We start from the raw sequence: 12,872 nt of genomic DNA, 5'->3' as shown, positions 1-12,872 counted from the left end.
GACCAAGGGTCCAGGTGGTACTATGATTACTTAGAGAAGTTGTTTGTGTCCCTAAAGTGTAAATTAGGGTGGTGTCATGTCCGAAAGATAAAATAACTACGTGTCACCTTGGAAGGAGATCAACAGTGAAATGGTTAACAAAGCCTTGATAGAAAGTTATATGGAGTCAAGGGTTCAGTAGTGATGTGGAAGAATTAAGGATATGTCGTGAGTGGTTGTCTAGATTGGTAGTGGTTACATCTGGAATTACCTCGAGGAGGTAGATTGATTAAATTATAACCAGGAATGGGGAACGTAAGATATTAGAATTAAGTGTTCTAGTATGCTAACTAGTATTCAAAAATGGTAAAGATTGAGGTATGAACAGTCTTACCGTATGTTTTCCTAATATACAATTTCTTGTATTCTGTGGTGGGTATATGATTGATCAATGATTCGTACTAGTGCAGGTGGTTTATACATATACTTCTCTTCCTATGCCTCTTTATTTAGTCTGGTTGCAAGGTTAGTGATGTTAGGCAAAGCCGAAGACAATCTTCATCATCTTCTATTTTTCCTTCCCTGTGGAGGGAGCCATGTCAGTTGTACTGTATTTTGTAGCTTGTAAGATTTATAGCTCTTGTACATGTTTTGACTAGATCCTTGTGGAAGTTAATAACTTTACAAGTTAACTTTGAGTCGTTTGAAACTCATATTTTATAAAACATTACGTTAATTTCTTTTATTAGTCAGTTTTCTTAATTTTACACATTTTAAAAACGTATGGGACTCGAGGGTTCTCCTACTTAGATGTTATCGTAGATGCCTGCACGGCCCAATTTGTTTGGTCGTGAAAAAATATTATATTTAAGAGGGGTAATACAATGATTTTAAGAGTAAATTTTTGCATCTTACATTTCACAATTAATTTTAAAAAGAGAAAAGGACAAAAAAACGATATACATAATTAGCACACATAGAGAGGTGTCACGCCACCTTACATTATTCATAGGAACTTATATTTTACTATTCCATATAATATTCAATTTATGTTAAATAATATGTACATTATCTTTAAAAATAGTGTAATGATTTGGCATTCACATGCAACACACATTCATCATTACAAGTTATATTAAAGGTGAAATGGTTTGGTGAACCCTTATACTTGTATCAGTTTGTATTCTAGACCCTCCTCCTTAATCTTTTGTTAATTGAACCTTTAGACTCAATTAAAACGAGACTTGTAAGGCCATCCAACCATGTGTGTTGCTCACTCTCTTTTACCTAAATGACATGTCATATCCACAATCATATATATTAATACAATGTCATAATTATTTCATAACCATTTTTTAAAATTGTTAATAACAATTATTTAATAAAAGGTAAAATAATAAAATTTTAATTTATTCTTTAGAGTATTATTTCACCATTTTATGTTCAACTTTTCGTCAACTTTATTACTCTGATTTCATGGTTTGCATTTTAATTTATTTTTGTGTGTTTGGTTTGATCTATTGGTATATTTGTTCAATGAGAGGAAGCAGCGGTGAAGCTATTAGTGAGCTATTATGAAAAAGTAAAAATTTCATACATCTGATTTCCCCATTTTACGGCCAAAATCAATGGAGAAAGCAATCATCGGCATTGTTGTCGGCAAAATCAATATACTCTCATCCTCACCTTTCTACATCTCCACCGCACACAATCACCATTTCTTTTCCTCCTGCAACTCCCAAAAAATCAACAATCTAAGTAATCGCATCATCAGATCTGGCCTCCGACGTGCACCACCAACGCCGCTTCACTCTCACTCACTGCGATTCAGTGCTCCAACGAGTACCACCAAATCAAATTTGTCGATCAAAATGTAGACAAGTCATGCACTAACAAATGATGACCCGTCTTTAGATTTACATCCCTTAAATAATCTTTACCCAATTTCCATGACCAAGAATCAAGACTGATTTTTTAGAAAAACCCTTCATTCACATCTTTCCATTAGTTTTAGGTGGGCTGCTATAGATACTTTTTCTTCAATAAAACCAAAAGGGGTGGCAGTTTCTTATATCTTATCTCTAGTATCCCTTCTTCCTTAACTCATTTCAAATGATAGGACTTATCATTCATACAGCAATGTCTATGAAAATGAAAGCCCCATGTTGAATCAATGTACTTAATTTATATCAAAGACCTGATAAATATGTTAATAGATTTTGAAAAAGGAAAGCAAGTTGGGTTTAAAATGAAAATAGTTGAAAAATATTCTGAAGAAGGAAAAAAATGTTGGTTTTTTGATGAAAAGAATTATGACAAAGGAAAAAAAATTGTGTTTGGGATGAAATCGGCTAAAAAGGACGGTGTAGTGATTGAAGAAGAAGAATTTTTTAATTAATGTTTTTTAATAAATATTTATTTTTTAATTTTAATTTATTTTAAATCCAAAAATTTCATTCAATCTCTTTGAGAGTGTGTAGTTACATGCTTTTGCCAACTCAGACATTCTAATGCCACATAAGTCTAGTCAATGGTCAGAGGTATTTGTTAAATTGTGTTTTATTGAGTTTAAGGGCTCAGTTGACAAATGATTAAGTAGGAGGGTCCAAAATACAAACTGATACAAGTATAAGGGTTCACCAGACCATTTTGCCTGTATTAAGAGTGGGAAGTTCTCAACTTTAAAATTTGATTATGATTTTTCCCATGTAGTGCATCAAAATTATATTGATAACATCAAATTAAATAGTAAACAGTAATATTTTAAGTATCTTTCAAGAAATTATAAATATAAATCACTTAAAAAGTCTATCCAAATTATTGGTGATAAATTTTACATAAAAGGGCCAAAAATACCTGAACTATTCGAAATGGTTTGAAAATGTCCCCCATTCACCTATTGGATTAAAAATATTCATCAGTCCATTTTGGTCCTTCATTACTCTTAAAACTAACAATCTTTTTTTGACTGTTATCATTAGGTATTAGGTGACATCTTTTTATTGGATGAATTCAAATTTCAATCCACGTTTTTTTTTTACCCACCGAATACATATCCACATTCTTTGACCCACACCCAATAAAACAATTGATCAAAAATAATAGATTTGATCTTTTCTTCTCGGCCCCTTAAACCTAATAACATATACTCATTTTCCCTCCTTTCTTATTCAATAATTTCAAGATAAAATCAATGACTGAATTAATTAGTATTTAAATTTGATATGGACATACTAGTACTTGAATTTTGTTATATCAATTAGAACTAAAAAAACTCTTCTTGATTGTGTTTGCATTTCGTCTTTCTTGTTTCATTATTTGGGTTCACACCTATGTGAAAAGATTCAATTTTTTAAGGGGAAGTTTCACTAGATAGTTCTTCTTAATCGTGTTTTTATGATGGCATTAAGGTAATTTGACTTGGCTCTTTTTTCTTTTTTCTTTTTGGTTCATACCCTTGTAGGAGCCATTGTCTACACAATAGCATAAAATTTTGTTCCAGTAGCGGTCCTGCAAATAAAAATATATTCAAAAAAGGATAGACAGAAACTCCATCTTTACAATGGGCATACATAATATAAATGGCTCACCTTCCAGATTATGTGCGGATTCCCGGTAACTACAAGAAATGATCTAGTTCTTGTAACAACAACACTGAACCTTCTTATATTGTTAAGAAATGTGAAATAATGAATTCTATCAAAGTCTTTATGTTGTATAGTTGATAGGACAATGGATATGATAATAACTTGTCTCACTTGACCTTGGAACTGCTCTACGCTTCTAACCTTTATATTAGCCCAATCAAAGATTTGAATTAGCGCTCTTTTTATTTTGAGTACTTACTGCATGTACGGTGTAATTACACCAATATCTTCCTCTTTGAGACCTTTGTTCTGTATGAGATCTCTAATGATCTCTCCTATCTTGCTTGCTTCGATCCTATTGAACCATAATGGGTTGTGTTGGAATGCATGCGCCCACCAGTTATCTCGGGACTGGTCCCTCGATAGAATAACAATGCAGAAGTAAAAGTGCGGAAAATAAATAGCACAAAGAAGATCAGACACAAGATTTCTACGTAGAAACGTCCTTGCTGAAAAGAGCAAAACCACGACCTGTCACACATGACTATTCAAACTATTTTCATTAATCATGTCAAATTAAAAGTAAAAATAACTTTACAAACACAACCATGAGATTAACACCCTAATCTCACACTAAGTAATACTCATATTACTTAATCGAGCCAAATCAATAATTTTATTTCCTACAAAACCAAATAACTCTAGTTGATCTAGACTTCAGAACCTCCTCTAGCCACCAGCTCCAATGTGAAAGGTAATAGAACAAATGAGCTTCAACTCTGCTGCACCACACATCAACTACTTCAAGTTGACACTCCTAGGCAACTCTACCCAAGAGAACACCAAAACAATGGTGTAAAAGCTTGACTAGAACAAATATGATTCGATTTACTAACTCTAGTTAATAAGCCTTAACCTAAGACATAGACACACGACTAATCTACTATCCTCTATGCATTAGGAGTAGATTTACAATTTATGGACCTAAGATACAAAGCTGTAATTACAACAAGACACTTCGGTACATCATCTGGTTCCTTGTTGTATGAGTAGTGTTCTTTCTTGAAGATGACCTTCTCTTTTCAAGCATATGTATTTTCAGAGATAATCCAAGTTTAGTTTGCCAAATCTTGAATTAGTATTTCTTAGAAAGAGATTATATATAAATAAACACAAATGCCTTGGGACCGCCCATTGTCTAGGAGACACCCTCTTTGGAAACACGTGCACCTACCACATCATAAGTGGCAGCTTTTCTGACAATTGTCTTTTCGTCCTTTAACTTTGCCTTCTTGCAGGGACCAGGTCCCTGGCAAACTTTTCTTATTAAGTTCTTGAGAAGACGTGCTATCTCTATCTCCTTTTGAATGAATGAACCATTTTGTTGTTTGTAACGTTATCTTAGTCAACCATAAATAGTTATTGATCATTAAAATAACAACTTCGTCCATTCTAATTGGTGTAGTACGTTTATACCTGACAAACTTCTAACACAACATCTTTACAATTGTACCCCATTATAGATTTGGACAAAGAGAATGCAGCCAGTGACTGTTACGACCCTTGAGTACCCCCTAGCTGTAACCGGCGTATTCGACCTCTCGTAGGTCTCATACAAGCCACATAGATCTTTCATTGCATATAATACTCAAAATAAGCAATAATGTGAAACGTTCTTCTCAAACAAAGAACACTTCCATTAATAATCTAGCAAAAGACTTTAAAACATCTAACTTTACATTATGTATCATGAAACCATCTAATAACTTTTGGAGTACCACATAGGGACTAAGCCCATACACAACTTAAAATAAATACTTAGAAGACATTGGGGTCTTGTCCTCGAATTTATGAGGCCTCACCATACTTCATCTTCAACCCCTACAAACATGTCCATCATCCATACAATACCAAACCTCCAATCACTATACTTTAGTCAAAAAGGGAAAAGAAGGGTTAGGACATTTAAGAACTATGTAAGGAAGCCATGTAAAAACATGCAAAAATGGAAATTTAATATTGGACATGCTTTAATGATATTTTGATAAAAGTCTTCGTCATAAGACATTAAAAGATATAACACCAATCAACATTCACATATAAGACATATTCAACTAGCATCGCTCATATAACACTTAATTCCATATATAAAAGTAATCCATTTCATCATTTAGACTCTATACCTAAGGTTACTCTAACACTCACCTGAGTAAGACATAATGAGAGCTCCCATATACCCTCTTCTAGCATGCCTACGTGATCCTTAAATCAACCCTAGATAGACCTTTCTAATTAAACTTTCTAATATTAGGAGAACATACATCACTTAAGTCATTTAGGAATCAATAATACAATTAGGGGACTTCACACAATGGTCTTGGAAGACCTAGGGAACTCACTTTTGCGTAATCAAAGCCTACTTGTGCGATGTGTAGATAGTGTCTCATTCAACTACCTACAATTTGTAGAGCCTATACAATAACTAGAGTGCATATCTCACATGATGACAACATACATTAACTGACATAGACCATACTATCTAGGTATGGAATCCTGTGTCATATGACCCCACACCGTTGATGGTGTTCTATTTGCCAAAGGTAGAACTAAGGCACATCTCATGAAGACACATGGTTTAAGGGATATCAAAAGGCTTCTTTGTACTCTAGTCTTGTACTCAAGTAGATCTACAACCTTAAGCATATCCACTCGGTTCTTTCCCTTGGTTCTCTTAGAGTAATTTCATTCACATAAATGTAATAGAGAAGGTACTATCACTAATCCTACCAACTCATGATACAATTTTCAAAAAGGTCTCCACAAGGGCTGTTGATCAAGGTTCATTCAGATAGCTCTTATGAGTTTCTTAGCAATGGTTTTATGTCATTCAAGCAAACCTACCTCTATTTCCATCATTCCACTCAAGAAGGGGCACCATTACAGTCTACCACTTTAAGTCTTCATTAGTAACCTTCTTTTCATATTCAAGGTTTCACATTCTTAAACTTCTTTTCATATTAAAGGTTTCAAATTAGTCATTCATAGAAAACTACCTACTTTAGGTCTAACGATCCTAGACATTCATTCATTTATACATACTTGACAAGGGTGCCTAAGCCTACCAAACACATTAACATAACCTTCATAAATTAAGGAGAAGGAACCTAAGTATACCAAATCTAAGAATTCATAATCTAGAAACTTTCATGAATCAATAAGAGACAACAAAGTCTACCTAATTAAGACACCATATCAACATAACTTTCATCATCATTCACTCACATTGTACAAGATCACCTTAACATTACATTCACATTATACAAGATCACACATATATCATACAATAACTTCACCATATAGATACATGTATGCCATTACTCCTTGTACATAGTCACATTACTTCATTTAACCAACTTCACATTAACATTCACGTACAATATAACATGATACTACTACATTTCACATAATAAAGTCGAAGAGGCCATGATCATAACGTATACAACAAATAAACACCGCCACCATATGTGTACCATACCACACAATATCATTTCTATATAAGTCCAACATTAGTATGGGAATTAGGACAACTTGGCCTCTTCGAATAGACAAGATCACTATTCCTGAACATCTCCAAAAATTCACATTATAATAGCATAATTAACAATATAAATCAACTATAAAACTCATAAGAATCAGCATTCCATCAACATTAGATCAAACGCAATAAACCCATTTTCTAAGCCAAACTTAGGGATATGGGAAGGTAAAGTATTCATGGATATTTTCATTTGAAAACATTAATTTAACATCAATTATATCATACCTAATGATTTAAAATTGTTTCTGCAAGAACCCTTGAGTTAGAGTGAAAATTGGACTTCTTCATCAACATTAAAATCTACGATATCACTTTGAAATTGGCTCTAAGGTTATAACTAACCTTAGATAAAGAACTATCTTACCTAATTAGAATAAATACCATGATAATTGAAGAACAAAGCCGTTGAAATCCATGGACCTAGCTCCATTTTATATCTCAAGCTTCCATGGAGTTTTGAGAAAACTTTTTTAAGGGAAGCGTTTTTATTTTAGGAGAAGTGAATAATGAATTTTAATTCTAGGTCATAGTGTTTAAACTAACTTAACTAACCCTAAAATACGTAAAATAACCATCTATTTATTTAATTAGCCATGGGTGGAATTTACTAAACCACATTTGGCTTGACCGACTCCAGGACAAAATTGTAGGTTCTCACTAAAGGCCCCCACTTATGGACCGTAGGTTGGTTGACGGCTCGTCCTGCTAGTCGTATGTCTTGTTAGAGGCCCATACAAGGGAAAAAATTCTCCCTAGGCTAAGTATTGACCTACAGAGGTCAATTATGCCCCATCATTTAACCTACCGGCCGTAGGTCGTGCCAACTTTGGCAGTTTTGGGATTTAACTTAGGGTCCTCCTGGAGGACCCTTTGGGTGGTTCTTGGGGAGTTGCGCCCGTCCGTTTAATCCCTAAACATGACCATCAAGGTTCTAGGGAATTTATAGAAGTGGAAAACATCAAACAACACACCACTTCCGAGCAACACATTACAACACACTAGCACATAAACGACTAGTGTCCGAACATCTTGGTTGTTCCTCGATGTTTGACCTCAAATTCAACCAAACTGACCTATAAACTCTTTTAATATTCTCCCCAACTTGGGAATATTCATCCTCGAATGACACTAAAACCCTTACAACACTCTAAAGGGTAAAGACTCGAGACTAGAAACCCACCATCATATAATCAAAAATATATTAAAAATAAAAAAGCTAGTATTACTATAAACTCCACATTTAAGAGTCTCAAAACACAACAAGAAGGTAGGAACAACATCTATAAACCCATCATGCATAAGACTTCACATTTCTTGTTTCATATTTGGAGGAACTTCCTTCTCCACATAATACCATGCTTAATTCAACATTTCAAAGAACATCATGCATAATTTCTAATAAAAGCACAATTAGGCAAAATTTTTGTGATGGAGATTCAAGTAAATTTCTCAGAAATGCTAAAAATTCAATTTCTCAAATAACACATTAGGCATGTTCACATTTCACCTCATGAAGAAAATTGACAATCTAAACATAATGAACCTGAATATGAGAAAATACAATGCATGAAAAATCACATTCTCATTTAGCAAGAATCTAATCAAAACATGCATATTATAAGGAGAATATTTTTAAACTCATTTTTCACAAAATACTCCGTAACATGGACAGTGTTCTTAGTATATCTGTCCATTCCTTTGAGGAGGACCATTGCAAAAGTGACCAAAAGTTGTCAATGCCACGGACGACTTGTGGTCGAATCGACGGGGCGTCGATTGCCTCAGTCGATGGAAACTTAGCCAAATTCTTGAAAGTCCTCTTTTTCACAATCTCTGAACTTACCAGCGGATATACAACATGGAAAAGAGATTGGTCGTCGATTGACCCACGATCCGTCAATCGTGGTGTCGTTTGATGGGAGTGTTTTTCACTGCACATTTTTACTTAGGTTAATTAATTAATTGTCTTAGTTATGAAGTTAATTAGGGGTTATGGTAGGTCTAATTAAGTTAGTTACCCCCCTATATAAAGCCCTAACCTAATTAGCCTAACATAAACTATCATAATTTACAAACCCAAAACTCTCTTCCTTCTCTCTTCTTTATCTCTATAGTGAAGAACTCCATTGAAGAACAATCTAGGGGAGATATTAAGGGCTTAAAACAGTAAATGTCCTCCATTAATCTTCATGAATCAGTAATTTATGGCATCTCTTTCACCTTTGAGACCTCTTTCCTGAAAGGGTTCTATCAAATTGATTTAAAAAGTTGTGTTTTCAAGTGGGTCTTTACAATCTCGATATTTATGTTATGAATTGATTTTTTATGATTTATTTTAGAAATTATGAATATAATAACATTTCATTTAAATCAATTATGATATATCTTGATAGATTGGTCTAGTTTGTAGAAGTTGACTTTTACCCCTTAACCCTAGGTTGTGATCTTGATGAGAATTGTGTAATATTAGTTCAATTGGCATAGTTATTGGAGGAATTACTATTAGATAATTTTAATGTATCAATCATGAATATATTAGGGTTATTTATAGTCCTATCATACTAGTTTTTGAGTAATTTCTTTAGAATATGACTTTGATCTATGTTTCTTATCTTAAGTTATGAACTACTATTGGATTTTGATGTAGTGATTCAATTAGTCTTGTTATCATGTTAGTTACGATTATATGATGATACTACACCCTAATTGGGTTGAGTAAGGGTTTATGGTAAGACCTTGATGATGAATTATGAAGGAGACTGGGTAAGTCTTTTGAACCCTATTCTTTACTTCAATTATGGTTAATTGTTATTAAGTCATGATTTTGTATTGGGTTTGCCTTGTATTAAGATTTATAGGGTTGATAAGTTATTGAATTTAAATGTCTTGACTATTGTTTGTGAGGTGTTGGATAAGATGTAAATTTTATATGGACGGTAAATGGTTTACCAATGTGCCTTATTATGAAGTCATATGTAAATGTGCTAACCCCACTTATATGAATTGTAATGAAAGGATCATACTGATGCAATTCATATTGAGATATAATGATGATGATGGTGATTATACAAGGATTAAACCCTATAACCTATACTAAGTGATGATAAAGGCATTCAAAAGGGACATAGCTTAACACCGAGTGCACATGACAATAGGAAATGATGAATTTCCATAGAGGAAGATTCACCCTATAGTTCTATATAAGGTGTGACTCCCTATGAGGGATACTAATCCATTGGATTCCCATGAGAGGATGACCTAATTTCGAAGTGGTATGCAGTGGGGGGTTATACCTATCTCTTAGTTTTTGAACTATGTTCCCCCATAGGAAGACTAGCTAGTGGATCCACCTAAAAATCTATGTTTATGTTTGATTTTACTTTGGTTGGTAGACCACCTTCCTTTGGTGTAAGGTTTAACAACACCGGATTCTACACTTAGCTCTTGTGGTCTATGTCGATTAAGGTAATTGTTCCCTAAACAAAAATGAAGTAATGAAGCACAAACTAACTAGGGTGACTTGACAGTTAGACTTAGCTTAGGTAGGGGTATGGGACTCTACCTATGCCTTGCACTAGATTACCTTGAAGGGAACTTTAGGAGGTTGTTATTATGTATGTATATGCTTATAATTGTACATGATATGTATACGATGAACTTGTACATTATTGATACTATATATTATTGGTGTCACTTGTGAATATGTGATGGTCTACATTGTTAAAGTATGATGATATGTACTCTAAAAACCAATGCTATGTGAATAATGTGGTTGGTCGTGATTCTAGTTGGGTTACTTGGTTGAGTAAGGTTATGGGGCTTTGCTTGGTCATTGCACTTGTTGACTTGATAAGGGTTGTGGGTAATTATCTTGATTTAATTATGTTATAATGAACTATTATTCATGCTTGTGGTTACTTCTGACTTGATGATAGAGTTGCTTGACTATATCTACAATTACATGATATGCATGTTGACTTAACTAGATTTGATGTTGTTGGTCTTGTTATGTACATGCCTATGACTTAATGAGCATGTCATTTTGATTTTGTATGGTCTTGTTGAATGCACATAAAGTTTTTCAAAGTAAATTGCTTACTCAATGAAATGTCCCTTTTTAGAATGATTTGATATTATATGTGCATATGGTCTCATACTTAGTACAAATGGTGTACTAACCCCATTTATTCCTTTTTCACAACAGTTTAAGTTCCGGTCGTTAAAGAGATTTTGGAGACGACTTTGAAAGAGACTTGGAATTCTTGATCATCCAAGTTGGGTAGGTCCTCACTTTCCGAGGGCAATGCAACTATCAAACCTAAGATGTTGCTTTAGTTTCAAGACTCTTATTTTTTTTCTTTTCATTTGGATATTAAACGTTGTATGACCTATATGTGGTCTTGTTTCATTAATGTATGGGCTAGGCCCTATTTGATATACTTTTTATTAGATGGTTATGAGGTGAGACAACTATTTGAGACGATGTTATGTTCTATTTATTTATGTGCAATAAAAATAAATACTAAGTAATCTTCATGTACGAAGGGTATATGTATACTCGATATATATCATTTTTCGTGTATGTGGAGATCTATGTAAACCTCAATGTAGAAGAAGTAAATAATTTTAAATTTTTGCTAATTTTGACCTACGAATGTAACGATGTAATCTAAGAGGCTAGTCATAGTCCTCAAAGAGGGCCATGACGCCGGTTACATCTAGGGGTATTCCCGGATGTGACATAGTTCTACCACCAATACTCACCATTATAAGGTAACTAATCCCCACCATATATCAATATCACAACCGTTCCATATCACTTCTACCAATCACAAGTAGTCTTTTCTCTCACTCAACTCTGCAATACAACCCTTACAAGGGAAGACCACTTGACCATCATATATGAAACAAGGAAAATACATCATATAACAGAACTCTATAGCACGACTTGGAGAATGAAGAAGTTAAACTTTCTTAGCACCCAATAGCCTCCTATTCATAATGCGTCGCACTTCACTTTATGAACAAGCCTCTACTAGATGTGTTTTTTTAGAAAACTTAAGACCATCATACAACCTTATACTCTGATACCACGTTCGTTACAACCCGGACCTCCTCCCTAGACAAAGCAGGTGTATTCGACTTGTGGGAGGTCTCATAGAAGACACATAGATATTTCATTGCATACTATAATCAAAATAAGCAAGAATTTAAAACTTTCTTTACACAATAAGAACACTCTCATTAATAAGCTAGCGAAATACTTTAAAACATTTGGCTTTACATTATGCATTATGAAACCATCCAATAACTATTAGAGTACAACATAGAGACTAAGCCCATACACAACCTAAAATAAAGACTAAGCAGACATAGAAAGAACATTGTGGTGTTGTCCTGGAATCTATGAGTACTCACCGTACTTCATCTTCAACGCTTAGAAACATATCCATCATCCATGACATACAAAACCTCTGATCCCTACACTTAAGTCAAAAAGGGAAAAGAAAGGGTTAAAACATATAAGCACTAAGTATGGAAGTTATGCAAAAACATGTAAAAGAGGCATTTAGTATATCAATATGCTTTCATAACATTTTGATAAAAACCTTCATCGTAAGACTTAAAAAGATATAACACCAATCAACATCCACATATAAGACATAATCAACTAGCATCAATCATATAAAACTTAATTCCACATTAAA

At 33.8% G+C, this 12,872-nt stretch overlaps 1 pseudogene; it reads right to left on the bottom strand.

Annotated features, from left to right (window-relative positions):
* Window positions 1-3,384: 3,384 nt before the first annotated feature.
* Window positions 3,385-12,872, bottom strand: part of LOC107003792 — a 52,830-nt pseudogene continuing 43,342 nt past the window's right edge.

This window comes from Solanum pennellii, chromosome 11 (genome assembly GCF_001406875.1).
Source record: "Solanum pennellii chromosome 11, SPENNV200".
Lineage (NCBI taxonomy): Eukaryota > Viridiplantae > Streptophyta > Magnoliopsida > Solanales > Solanaceae > Solanum > Solanum pennellii.
Note: the sequence above shows the minus strand (reverse complement) of the source record. Positions and strands in the feature narration are given on the sequence as shown.